The sequence below is a fragment of the Mus caroli genome, chromosome 4 (assembly GCF_900094665.2).
Source record: "Mus caroli chromosome 4, CAROLI_EIJ_v1.1, whole genome shotgun sequence".
Lineage (NCBI taxonomy): Eukaryota > Metazoa > Chordata > Mammalia > Rodentia > Muridae > Mus > Mus caroli.
This window is the reverse complement of record NC_034573.1, coordinates 78023104-78037962: the sequence shown is the minus strand read 5'-3', so window position 1 is coordinate 78037962 and position 14859 is coordinate 78023104. Positions and strand designations below refer to the sequence as shown.

General features: G+C 42.8%; 1 protein-coding gene across 1 annotated transcript in view; it reads right to left on the bottom strand.

Annotated features, from left to right (window-relative positions):
* Sh3gl2 (SH3 domain containing GRB2 like 2, endophilin A1) overlaps nucleotides 1–14859 on the bottom strand; it is a 406012-nt gene that overhangs the window by 213930 nt on the left and 177223 nt on the right. The window lies entirely within an intron of this gene.

The following is a 14859-nucleotide window of genomic DNA, read 5'->3' as shown; positions in this document are numbered from 1 at the left end:
GGTGGGGGAGCATGTGGGGGACTTTCGGGATAGCATTGGAAATGTAAATGAAATAAATACCCAATTAAAAAATAAAATAAAATAAAATAAAATAGAAGTGAAGAGTCAGAAAGAAGCATGGAAGCGCTGAGAAGTGACTTGGTAGAAGGTAGAGACATGGGCTTTTTCATGATGAATCCCTCTGCAAATATCCTCCCCAAGCTGTTGGGTACAATTCTTAAAAGAGGCTCATGTCAGTAGACTGGAAGAAGCCACTGGGTGCTGTCTTGAGCTTTTATTTTTGTCAGGGCTGAGGCTGAGAAAACCTGACCTCAGATTCAGATGTGCGGGCGCCGCTTAGCGGTCACTTTCGGAATTACATGTATGGGACAGCATTATTATAGGCATGATCAGGGACTGGGTGTTGATAACTTGTCTGAAAGTGACAAACACCACCCTGGAGTTTTGTTGCCTTTTTCAGAGGAACAAAAAAAAGTGTTTTGTTGTTGCTGTTGTTGTTGTTGTTTTTAGGTTAAACTGGGTTTTTGCTCTTTGTTTGTTTTTGTTTTTAAAGCGACTTGTCTCTGATAAGATAAGAAAATTGTCATTCCATTTGAAACAGTCTGGGGTGAGGCCAGCAGGTCCTTACCCCTGGTGTTTGTGTAGGGCCTTGTAGATGACTCAACCCGAACAGTGCTGTCCACCACAGGCTGACAGAGGGAGCCTCATTGTGTAGTCGTCCACTGCTAGTTGGCGTTGGGTGCTAAAAGGGTGTTACGGTGATGAGCAGTTCAGCGTCTGCTCAGACTACATCTTCAAATACAAAGGCTGGTCCACTGCGGCCGCACACCTCTGTGACTCCAGCACTAAAGAGATGGAGGGGAGCGGGTTGAGAGTGGGGGATGAGACGTTCAAGGCCATCCACCTAAGTTAGGCAGTGAGTTCCCTGCCAGCCTTCCCTATCTAAGATTGTCTCAGAAGACAAAAGATAGAAAGGAGGATAGAGAGTATGAGGAAGAGAAAAGGAAGAGGAGGGAAATAGAAAAAGAAAAAGAACTCTGGCTTTAGCAACTCTTTTTCTCTTATGTCCTTAGAATAGCCATTCTTCAAAAAATCTCCTCACTTGCCCTTTAAAATTCCCAACAACAGCCTGTGCGCCACCTCCAGCTGCCTCTGTGACTCCATCAAAGATAGCACTCATGGGGTATCAGAAATAGTCTTCTGTCAGCCTGGGCGGACCCTACTACCCTACCCCTCCAGTTAGTTTTTGGAAAAGCAAATCAGATGTAGAGGCTCCCTCTGTTCCTCAGCTTCCTTCACTCTGAGGCAAAATTCCCATTGCTTGACCGACCTGGCAGCCCCTTCCCTACTGCCGGTTTTGGCTTCTGTTGCTTTCTTCAAGTCCTGTGAATATGCCTGCACTCGCCCAGGTCAGGATCTCTTTGAATCTGCAAGTCTAGACTGTTTTATACTTTATGGGATATAGTATAGACCCCAAACAGTAAAATTTACTATGCCTTATTTTGCTTTTCCATAAGATTTTATCTCTGATATTATGTGGTTATATATCTACTGTTTTGCATATCTCAGAACCTGGAAAAAATACATACATGTGTGTGTGTGTGTGTGTGTGTGTTCCCATGAAAACGACTGGATGTTCTCTGCTTAACTGTTAATCTCAGCACCTAGAATAATGTCAGGCACATACTAGGTGGGCAAATACTGATTAAAGAATGACTATACTAGTTCCTAACCCAGACCTATTGACACATCTCCCTTCACAACATCCCTGATTGACCCGTGCTATCCCTCTGAATGAGGAAGTGGAGTGAACTTTGGAGCACTTAATGAGTTAGTGCATTTTCAGTCCACCACCTCATCCTCCTTAGACACATGAGCTGTTCTCAGGAACTCAGCATCTGCACCTTTCTGCCCAAGGTGGGGGATTTGGTGTCAGTCATTTAGCAGTAAATTTCAGAAGGCAAGTGCAGGACTGTCTTCACTCCGAGTGACCTCTATTTACAGCCCATCATGCACTCACCTGGAAAAATCTAGCTTCAAATAAACAACTCATGATTCCAGATGGCTGGTTAAAAATCTCAAAATCAAAGTCAAGTAACTTTGGCGCTACAGAAATCAAAATAGTCACAGCGGGACACTCTAGCCAAAGACCACAGTGCCCTCTGCTGGCCATGAGTGGACAATGAAGGGAGGATCGCAAAGAAACCACCATTTCATTGAACTCATGAAATTGCTATAACACATTTCTAGTTGTATACCAACGGCTGACTCCTACCAGAGAGGCCGAGGGTGCCATAGGCACTATCTTTGAGGCTCATCCCTCAGTAACTGGAGTAGTCCCACAATGTCTGTCTCTCACAGGATGACAGCTGAGAGAGATGCCGAGTCCAGGAGGCTGGGTGCCCTCACATTCCAATCTGGCACCAAAAATCTCTAGCAAGTTCCTGCAGAGCTGTTCATCCTTGTCAACAACGGAAGCGTAGAAACACTGCTTTTGATACTGGAAAACAAAAGCGGTGGCAGTAGCCAGGGAAGCTAAATCAGGCGGCAGGCTAGAAGGCCAAGAGCTGAAGGCCAGTCATCTTCCTTGAGCCCTGGCCTTTGCATCTGGGCTGCTACACGCAGGGTGGGTCTTCTCATGCCAAGTATGGCAATCAGAGTAGTTCATTGGGCGAGGTGCCCAGCTCAGAGGACTCTAACCCGTGCCAGGCCAACACTAGGCATCATACAATTCCTCCAAAGAAACTGGAACATGGCTGTAATAACAGTGAACATTCAGCATGTTTGCAAGGGGTTAGTGTGGGGAAGAGAAGTGAGGATGCACACCGGACAGGGGAAGAGAAATGTGGATGCACACAGAAAAGAAAACATGACATAGTCTAGAATACAAGGTGGACGCTGACTCAGCACCTACATGTGTGAGGTAATCCCTGAGCTGTCACTGACTTGGACCTATGAAGGAGACAGAGCATACATGGGAGTTACATCCCATGATGAAGCAGAAGATGTGTGCAGAAGAGAACATGGCTAGACTTGAAGGCTCTGGTAATTACTTTTGGTTGCCTACTTACCAACCAATCTCTAAGCTATTTTCTCTTCATGATTTCTCTTTCTGAAAGCACCAGATACTCACTGTCCAAATGACCTTATGGCTAGAGAAGGTTATGTGGCCCAGTCCTGACCGGTGGTTTATATATAAAGGGATTTGTCACAGGGATGGCTAAGATATAGTTTCTTCCAGAAAGCAGACACAAACAAGATGCCCATGAAAACAGACTACCACTTTCGATCTGCTTGCATTACTTGTGTAGAGATGTAGCCTTGAATTTGCCTGGTGACAGTGACTGGAAACATTACCAGTGCTGTGGGGATGGAGCCTTAGGTGACATAGCAGGGTTGTTGAAGTAGTACCCAAGTCCTCCTGTCCTTGGATTTCTTGTCATGGAAGAAAATACAAACTTTGTGGCCTACATCACTCTTTATTCTGTTATTTACTCTCTTTCTCTCACTTTGTCTCTCTCTCTCCCCCCTTCCTCCCCATTATCTATACACTAACACGTTCACATCCTATGATGTACTGGTTAGTTTCTGTCAGCGTAACACAAACCTAGGCTTCCTTGGGATGTGAACCACCATGGAGGAACTACCGCCATCAGATTGATCTGTGGGGCATTTTCTCTGAGTAGCCAGAGGAAGAAAACCAGTGAGAAGCATTCCTGTGGGCTCTGCGGGCTCTGCTTCAGCTCCTCACTAAAATTCCTGCCTTGAGCTCCTGCCCTGACTTCCTTCAGTGATGGACATTCAGCTAGAAGTATAAGATGAAATAAACCCTTTGCTTCCCAAATCGCTTTGATTGCATTTGATCAGCATTTTGGTACAACAGAGAAGCAAACTAGGACATATGGTATGAGGAGCCAAAAGACAGTTTTAGGAAATCTATAACACACACACACACTTGCATTTTAAAAGTGTTCAGTTTTGAGGGCTGGAGTGATGACTCAGTGGCTGTTCTTTGTAAAGGACCCATGTTCAAGTCCCAACACCCACTCGGCAGCTCATGACTGTCTATATATAATTCCAATTCCAGGGTACCTGACACCTTCACACAGACATACAGGCAGGCAAAACATGAATGCAGTTAAACTAAAAATAATGAATATTTAAAATGTTGAGAAAGAAACCAAAACAATTAGGATATTCCCAATGTTGTAAATGGAGATAGGAGAAGAGGCAGAAATTTGGGGTTGTCTTTCTTTCTTTCTTTCTTTCTTTCTTTCTTTCTTTCTTTCTTTCTTTCTTTCTTTCTGATATTTCCTTTATTTACATTTCAAATGTTATCCCCTTTCCTGGTTTCCCCTCTGAAAACCGCATCCTCCTATCCCTTCCTTCTTCCCCCTGCTCACCAATCTACCCACTCCCACTTCCTGGCCCTAGCATTCTCCTACACTGGGGTATAGAGCCTTCACAGACCAAGAACCTCTCCTCCCATTGATGACCAACTAGGTCATCCTCTGCTACATATGCGGTTGGAGCCATGAGTTCCACCATGTGTGCTTTTTCGTTGGTGGTTTAGTCCCTGGGAGCTCTGGAGGGTACTGGTAGGTTCATATTGCTGTTCCTTCTATGGGGCTGCAAACTGGGTTTGCTTTCTTAACTACAAGTCATTTATCAAATATATATATATTTATTTTGCTTTCATTCATATATGTATACATATATGAATGAAAGCAAAATAAATCTCAAGTTGGGGTTTGGGTAATATGGTAAACTGATGGGTTATTTCTTGATATGCAGATTTTTAGAAAAGAACCAGATCAAGGATGGAATGGAAATTATGAATTAAGCTTAGGAGATACTGGGTGTTAGGTGCCAAGATGTGATGTCCAGTAGACAACAGGAGATCTCTTGGAGCTCAGATAGAGCTGTACTTAAGATGAAGAGTTTAAATATACTTACACATAGCAGGGAATTGAAACCAAGAAAGGAATTTTTAAGAAGCACATGTGTAGAAAGAAGACAAGAAAAGAGGCTCGGAGATGAGCCTTGTGATGACCACCCCTTACAGACAGATGGGAAGAAAAGCCGCAGAAACGAACCAGCAAGGGCACAGAATCGTCAACAATGGTAAAGTGAAGCTTCCAGAAGGAGAACAAAGGGTGTGTGTGTGGGTGTTTGAAGGTATAAGCAAGCAGTAAGGGAAGGACGCTGAGGTGACCTTTGTCCTGTGCTGAGTCCTCACGCTAAGCACAGAGGTCAGAATTAAGCCAAGGGGATGAGTGGAAAAGACTTGACTTCTCTGTTCAGAAGATGCCTACGGAGGGACAAAACCTGACAGACGATTGGGGAATGCCTGGACCGCAGAGGTAATGATTTTCTCAAAACTGGTGACAGATAGTCCTAGTTACATACTAAAGAGAAAGAGCTAGACATAAGAGAGGAAATCAGGTGAAAGCTGATGGGACAGGTCTCAGGATTCTCTGGGGATCTTGCAAACAAATACTGAAGGACTTGATTTCTAGTGAGGATTCTATCACAGCATCCAAATATCTGTAGGACACTCTAGCTGCCAACCACAGAGTTACAGCGGAACCCCACATTCTTTAGGAAAGCCTGGGAGCCTTTAGGCCTGGGGAGTTGGCAACAGCCTGTGCATTTATCCCACAGACAACCTGGCATCCCATGGAGTGTTCCTGGGCCCCTTTACTGGGAGGAATTCTCTTCTAACAAGCATCGTTCTCCCCTTGATGCACAGAAAATCATTCCTCTCTACAGATGGTGGCCTAATTGCATTATCTTTGACCCAAATAAGCTTACTTTTCTACATGATGAAAAGTGAGAGTTACATGTGGCTGTATTTCCCCATATGCAAATGTTCACAGTCAATCTCATCCATGTAGGATGAGATTGTAGGAGCACAGCATGCTCTCTCATGGCTGTGCTAGCTGGAAAGACTTTTAAAGATGAGATTGGCACTTAAGATCTATATCGCTTTTAAATCGGCTCCCAATAATTCAATGCTCTACAATCTCAGGGCCAGAGAGTTGGATCGTCACTTGAAGTGTTTATCCATATTCATGGTCTCCTCTAGTGACAATCCTGAAATTCTCTTGTCCTTTTACAATTTCACCTAGCAGTCAATTACCTCTGCCAACTGGATGTTCTTTCCAAAGATTCACTGCATATAAAAGTAACTTTTATTTGCCTGATGTAATTGTCATCTCCAAGGCTAACGGTCTCTGTCTGCTAACCTAGGCCTGGTAGATTCTACCCTCCATACAGTCTTAGCTAGGCACAGAATGTTTTTATTGTTGATCTCTGGTTGGCTGATTCAATTCAGCTGTTCTGGCTCAAAATCCTTTTCAAGCTGACTGACTCAATCTGGCTTCTCTCTCTCAGCCTCGGACTAACTTTGGCAATATGTTCTAATCTTCTGGTTTCTTCTCATTCTCTGACTTGTTCTTTCTTCACCCGTGTCTAGCTTGTTCTCTCTCTGCAACCTGTCTCTGTACAACTGTTCCAGTAAAAACTGCCCCACCCTCATGCTGATTAAGTAGCCTCTCCTTTCTCTGTTCTCATGAGAGTTGTTCTGTTGAATCTTTCTCTGATTTGTCACTTACCTCAGAATTAGACATCACTTTCAAACGTGGACGCTTCCTTCTACAAACTAACTTTACCTTCACTGTTTGGGATTAAAGGTACGTACTAAGGATGTGTCTGTATTTCAGCCAGAGGAATTAAAGATGTGTGCTAAGGAATGAGCCACACCACAACTAGAAACAATTTTTTTCCAGTAAACAACACAATCTCAGGGTTCATAGTATGACCAAATACCCTGCAACAACGGCTCCATTCAACCTTGGTAGTTAGCATCTTTTTGAGATGTGTGAGAAGTGTCTATAAATACTGAATGCAAAGTGTCTCCCCAGTGAAGAATCCTGTGTTGTTGTCTTGACCTACACCACAAGATCAACTATGCTAGAGAAAACGTGGTTATCTTATGCCATGTTGAAAGAGAAGCCTTGGTGTCTCTCAGAATATCCTGGGAAGGAGAACTGAGAGTATAGTAGAGTTTCCCAGACCTGGAAGATCTCTACAGTGAAAGTAACTGCATCGAGGAGTCAGGGCCCAGTGAAGCTGAACATCATGATGAACACCAGCTGAAAGTAGGTCAAACACACTGAGACAAACGTGCAAGCTTCAGCCCAGCTCACCTATGCAGAAAGCACACAGATCGGATGATGGGGCCTTTTTGGCCTATGTTATATGCCTTTCCACCCCCTGGCATCTCACATTGCTTGAGTGAGTGTTTAGCCATTGTTAAATAAATAAGTGCTTGCCCCACGTCCTCCTGAGGCCCATTCCATGCGCCTGCCCATGCGAGAAGCAGCTTCTTCACACACATCCATGCCTGAAGTCTGAAGCATCTGCCCAGTGACTTCAGCTCTATGTTGAAAAGCACAGCTTGAGTTTGCTATTCACTAGCACAGCTCATGGGATCAATACACCCACAGCCCTTTCATCAGAATTCAGCCTCAGCGCCTCTGGAGACTAGGAAGCTGGATCTCTAAGAAGCCCCCAAAGACCTCCAAAGGTCATGAGGGAAGGAGACACACCAGAAAACAACTTAAACATGAATGGATTGTCAAGCAGGCTTGACATTTAAATTTTTTTCCATGAACTTATTATTAGTTGGAGTTTGTATGTTATATAGACTATAATTAAATAATTTAGCATTCTTAATTTAGAAAATAAAATCATGCCCCTAGCATCTAGTCTATGGCTTTAGGATCCTCTCTTGCTCAAAAGGACCAGGGCTAGTGTGAAGAAACTCTTAGAAACATTAGTTCATAATATTTTTAGAAGGCATTTTGATCATCATTGCAAAGGATAATTAACAACTGTTTTGCAAATGGGAAAACAGAAAGAAACATATCATGCTGGGAGAGGAGAGCAGGGGAGGACTGGGAGGAGGATAGCTGCTAACATGAAGGATGTTTTAAAAAGCCACTATGCATCTACTATGCAGGTGTTACTACCTTTCCAAGATGACATGGGTTGCCAAGCAAAACACTCCAGTGCCAGGTAGGATACTATTCTTTGAGTTGTTTACTTGTAGTGTAGGTACCCCGAAAACAAAACAGGCTATTGTCATTTCTATTGGCTGTCCACCAGAACTTGATAGAAAGACCGTGTTGCTGAAGGTACCACACAATTTGGTTTCAGGAAATGGAGAAACCAAGTTGGTACTGTCCAGGAAGTTTCCCTGCTGCTGAATAACTTTCATAGTACTGAAAGGTGTCATGTAGGTTTCTGGGGAGCGGATGTCATCAACAACCTTACCCAGCTGTGTCCCTTATAAGCTCAGTCATGACCAGCATAGGATATTGGTACAGAAGTGTTTTGGATTTGGTTTGTTGCTTATATTGCCAGGAAAGGGATAAGATGCAGGATTGGGAGCTGTAGAAGGGAGAGCATACAATCATGTAAGAGTCAGGGAGGAGCAGCCCCAGGTGCCCCCCATTTGGGTTTGGGGTAGCAAAGATGGAATATGGATTTTTTAGTAAGTAATAATTCATGAGTATCGGAGGGGAGGTGTTAGCAATGTGGAAGTTTGGTTGTGACCCAGCAATTGTGCTGTTTAAGACATATTAAAATAGAAGGCTCTGTGTGTATGTGTGTGCCCACACACACGTGCATGCCTGTGCCACGTGTCTGTGTTTAATACAGAAGGTTTCATAAAGAACCTTCCTTCCTTCACTTCTCTCCATCTTATTTTTCTTGAGACTGAATCTCTCACTGACCACTTCTCTGTTGCTGTGATAAAACACTGTCTAAAAAAACAACTTGGGGGAGGGAAGGGTTTATTACATTTTAGACATTACAGTCCATTACTGAGAGAAGCCAAGACCTGAACTCAAGACATGAACCCAGACAAAGCAACTAAAACACAGACCATGAAACACATGGTCCTATGCTGGTCATGACTGAGCTTATATGGGACACAGCTGGGTAAGTTTGTTGATGACATCTGCTCCCCAGAAACCTACATGGCACCTTTCAGTACTATAAAAGCTATTCAGCAGCAGGGAAATTTCCTGGCCACTCGCTAGTTTGTTTTCCATGGATTGCCCAGCTTGCTTTCGCATACAACCCAGGACCAGTAGTGGCATTGTTCACAGAGGGCTGGATCTTCCACTTAATGAGCAATGAAGAAGACGACTCACAAACATGCTCACTGGCCAATTCATCAATTAATGATGAATCAATCCTCCCAGGTCATCCAGTTTGTGTCAAGTTGATGAAAAGTAACCAGCACTATGAATCTGGAGTTCAATATTTGGCTACACTGGTTGGCCAGTGATCTTCCTCCTGCTTCTAGCTCCCTGGTGTTGCGTTTTTGTGTGTGCAATCAGAAATTTATGTGGATGATGGAAATCTATACTCAGATCTTCATGATTGTGTAGTAAGATCTTTACTATATCCCTGCACATAACATTTTCAGTGCCATAATATATTAGGCATGGAATGAAGATATTACCAAGTTTGAATTATTCTGTGGTTGTTATCTCCAAATAACTAAAGACTCAAATTGTTCTCATTCAATGAATGGGATACACTGAAATAGGTGCAAAGAGGGGATTTAGGAAAATGAAAGTGATTTTCTCATAAAGTTAAGCTCCTATTTAAAAACTCCACAGTATGGGTCCAAAAAACACAACAACATCAGTCCTGGAAGCTATAATCTTGGTTTCACTTGTGTGACGACATCATGACTATCATCTTTCACTTTTTAAAAATACTTCATATATATGTTAAGGCACTTAAATCTTAACAATAAAGTACTTTTAGATCCTCATTTTACAGTTAAGGAAACTGAGTTGCAGAGGTAGTTTATCCCATACAACAGCTCTATGTAGAGGCAAGGCAGGAACATTTGTGTATTCTGAACTTGGGTAATATATCTGTCTTTTGATATGCTGTCTGCTGTTGCACAAGAAGAGCTTTGCAGTGTTTTGGAGTTTTGGAGTTAGAAAAACCTGTGTTGGGATTAAGTGCCTCTGCTCATACATAGTGAGACTGACATTTTTCTCTTGAGTCTGTTGCATGATTTAATATGTAGTCTATGAGATAATATAAGTAAAATGGAAACTCTTAAGAAAGATTCCTCTCCCAGTGAAAGATTAATAGATTATTGTCTATATATTTTAAGTAAGATACATGAAATATTGAGAATTTACTGGAACAACAAGATACCTACCAAACAAAGCAAGAAAGTTTCAGTTAGATCTCACCATGCCTATGTTTTCTTACAATATATCTGAACATGCATTCCTTCTTCCAGGAACTACTCACCTGGTAGTGGCCACAGAGGCTTCGCTCTCATGTGCACACAAACCCTCTGTGCACGTGCAGTCATCACTGAGAGCCATGCCAGTCCCCTGGGACTTGATTATGACAATAAGCAGAGTCCACAATCACTAAACTTATCATCTGGATAGCAATAGGACAGACACGGGCATGGACCTCTTGATTGGCCTCTCATTCATGGACCAGATAATTCTATCTTGTTGTGATTTTTAAAACAAGAGTAGGAATCAGCCTACAATGTACAAAATTCTCTCTAAGAATTAATAAAATAGTTTAAAATAAAAGTAAGGTTTTAATCAGAATTAGGTTTTTATCAGTTATGGCCATGGAAGACAGTAATTCCCCCCTTCCCCATGACACTATACAAAATGAAATGAACGGAAACAAAACAAATGGGCAGGTAAAGTGATTTTGATAAGGCTGGAAGAAGAGTATAACCCACAGGTTACCCCTCAAGAAACATCTATGGTCTTTCCAAAGAACACAAAGTAGAAGCAGAGGTGCACAGGAAGAAACTGTGCATGGAGAATGTAGGAGAGAGGGTTCAGAAGATACTGTGAGAACACACTTCCTGTAGGTAGTGGCTTTCCTCTGTTGCACCAGATGAACATCCCTAAACATAACAAGAATTGCTAAGGCTGGGGCAAGGAGGGCAGAAATGGATTGAGTGGAAGCTGTGCGGTGTGGTAGGGAGTATTCATGGATATCACTTCAAACTCCCCTTGGCTCTTGCACTGGGTTGTATGGACACAGGTAAACAATGTCTTGCCTTGGGCTAAGACTGTGGTACTCACCTCCACTCAGCCATGAGAAACTCAGAAGTGGAGATACAGGAATCCTTTCCTTTCGCCCACATGTGAAGAGGTCCCAGGAGACTCTAATAGGATCAAGCAGTAGCTATCAAGGTTGAACACTTCAATTATGTGCCTTAAATTGACTGCCCCTAATGATGTACTGTTATAAATCATGTACTGGTAAATGACTGTATCGATAACCTGCTTTCTGGGTTCACTATCTCAGAACAATCTGCCTATATGGTAGCCCTTGCATTCGGTGCTGCCTTTTGGCATATCATGCTACAAAAACTAGAAATGGTCCAGAAAATCATGTGCTCTGAATTGAATTTGGATACAGATTACACACAGCTCCCAAAGTTAGGAGAACTTAAGGCTAGCAATCCAGGTGGTCACTGAGGAACAAAGAATCATAATTAGTAATTTTTCCCCATGGGGCTTGGGTTAGATGTAGGTAGAAGGTAAATAGACATGGGACTCAGCAATGACAGTTATAAAGATTGTGGCACTGACTTTGTCTAGTAATGGGCTTGAACCTCCTGAAAACAAAATCATGACTATATGTCAAAGCAACATACGTTGTGAAAATAGGGAGCCTCCAGGGAAGCCTTTAAGACCCTCAGAACCAGCCATGGAGATAAACCTGCAAGATAAACAGAGCTCTTATATACAGAAGCATGGGAAATTGTGATGGAGCTGACTAGTTGTCCACATAACAAGAATTACTAAGGCTGATTCATGGAGGAGAACATAGTAGGATATTTCTCCAGATGGACGACTGTTTGTACCAGTATTATTTATCCATTTAACGATATTGCCTCCAATTTTGTATGTTACAGCAATACTCAGCAGACTGAGGTATCCTGAAAACAGAGGGAGCAGGATAATTATACCTCCGTAAAATACCTTTTAAATGATCCCTTCTAAGAATACTGCTTATGCTGTGCTGGTTTGAAGGAGAATGGCCCTCATGTTTGAATACTCAGTTGGTGGAACTGTTTGAAAAGGAATAGGAGGTAAGACCTTGGAGGATCTGTATCACTGGGATGAGCTTTGGGGTTTCAAAAGCTCGTGCCATTTTCCCGTTACCTCTCGCTCTCTCTGCCTCCTACTTGCTGCTCAGGGTGTCAGCTCTCGGTTACTGCACCAGCACCATGCCTGCCTGTCACCATGTTCCCCACTGTGATGGTCATGGACTCGGCCTCCGTAACTGTAAGTCCCAATAAACTCTTCTCTAAGTTGCCTTGGTCATGGTACTTTGTCATAGAAGTAGAAAAGCAACCAAGGTAGATGCTGAATGTAACTTTTACGATTGTCCCAGAAGATGAAATTTCTTGAGGGTGACTGCTCCAGGTTAACTGCTTTTCATCTGAAGTCCAGGTAACAAAGGACACAGAGCACCAGGTGGTTCATTCACGGTGACTGCGAATGGCTGAGTGATTACTCCAACGAGTCCACCATGCTGGTTCTTTATTAGAAGAGCAAAAAGACTTGGGTTTTCTTTCTGAAGATTACATTTCACTGGATATCAGTCTGACACTAAGACCTACTGAGAACAACCAAGTAAAGGAGTAATATCGTGGGTAGCACATAAGAAGGGAAATCTTAAGCTCTGCTACTGCAAAAATATCCCACAAAATTATTAGAATTATTTATCAAGATTTTTTTAAAATAGGTTAATTAATGTGTGTATTTTGGCCACCAGAGGGCAATCTAGGCCCCATGAAACTACTCAGGAAAAAAACAGAGTGTGGGAGGAATGTAAAGGCCGAAATGATGCATGAAGGTAGCACTGCAAATTTGGTGCCTGAGTATAGAGTCAGTCTACCTCAGCTTTCATCAAATTCATGGGCTACCCTCCTCCTGCCCTTGCTGGTTCCCACATAAGTTCAGATCTCTGATGTTCCTATAAGAGACAAGGCTGTGACTTCTGATGTCTAGGACTGACCTATAACGCCACAATGCTTCTCTCTGTTATTCCATTGGAAACAGTTGGATGACAAGGTGACAGGAAACTGGTTCCTTCTTTCCCCCTTGTTTGACCAGTCATGCTAACTTTCCTTGAATCACCAAACAATTTCCCAGGATAAACCAGGTTCACTTAGAGTGTGGCTTTGTAGACCACAGGCATTGAGTCTGGATGGAGTGGGATGGGATACCTGTATAACAGGCAGATCCTGGCTTGCCAGCAGGTGACAGAGTCAGAAATCTGTTGTCAGAATACAAGAAGATTGAGAAGAGCTTATGATCTCTGCTTTTACCCTGGCAGCTTATATCCTTGGGACTCTTAATTTGAACTGTGGGATGCATCAGTCCAAACAAGGAAGAGTTTCTGACAGGGAACCCTATAATGGAAGCATGGCCCTGCAGTAGACATTCTTTCTCTGGTTCCATCACAAGACATGGAGTGACCAGGAAAACATCAACTAATGACTGCAAGATGGGGGAATCCAGGTAGATGGAGTCTGTGGTATCATTGCAGGTGAGGGTGGAAATACATTTGTAAAATCATACCGAATCGATCTATAGACATAACTGTTTTGAGAAGTCAGAGAAAATGGTAAGAAAATGCCTGTGAATAGGAGTCTGCTGGTTTAAGATACTTGCACGTAGTGTAGTGTTTCCCAAACTTGCCTCAACTGGGGAGTCTCTGGGGAAACTGCCACAATGTTTGTCTTAGTAAGGTTTTCTGTTGCCGGGATAAACACCAGAACCAAAAGTCTACTTGGGGAGGAAAGGGTTCATTTAGTCTTATAGCCCATTGTTCATCATCACCAAGGAAATTAGGGCAGGAACTGACACAGTGAAAGTGCCATTTACTGGCTTGCTCAGCCTGCTGTCTTGTATACCCCAAGACCACCTGTTAGGGGAGATACCACCTACTACAGGCTGGGCCTTACCAAATCTATCACTAATTAAGAAAATGTTTCACAAGCAGGCTTACAGGCCAATCTTTTGGAGGCATTTTCTTATTTGATGTTTCTTCTTCCCAAATGACTCTAGCCTGAGTCCTTGACATAAAACTAGGCAGAGCAGTGACTGATGGACTGACTTGGACTCCCCTGGATAGCCTGGAGCACCTGCCAGAGAGGGACTAAAGTGGGACTCTCAGGTCTTTAAAACATGCCTGCATTTCCCCTAGCCTTCTGAAAGCTTGAGTTGACGTGTAATCACAAGGAGAAATGTAATTGGAAAATAACAAAAGAATCTGTTTTGTTTTCTCATCATATGGAGCAGCTCATTTGGCACTGGCTCGCATTGAGAGTACTCTTTGGTGCAGAGTCTTGCTGTTAGTTTCCTTTTGGACTTCAAAAATATTAAGTGCCATCCCTATGAATGCACCTCTTAAAGCTAAAGGGATTGTTTGGCTAAAATGTTGTTGGGAGTGCACACAGCTCCTTCTGACCTCCTGTTCTGTGTAGGCCATGCACCCCTTCCCTGTTGGCCTTTGGCTTTTCATTGTGCTGCACTTCTGATCGCTCTTACTTCTGATGGATATGTTCAGCTGGCTTCGTGTATGAAAAATTGTCATGTTTATAAGCTGCATCAAGGTTAATTAATGACATGTAGAATGATAGTTTAAATTTTGATTAATTTATAATCAGTGAAATTTGATATAAGACGGTTACAGTATTGTTGCCATCTTCCCTCCCAAATGAAAAGCCTAGGTTTTTGTTTGTTTGTTTTTTTGGTCTGT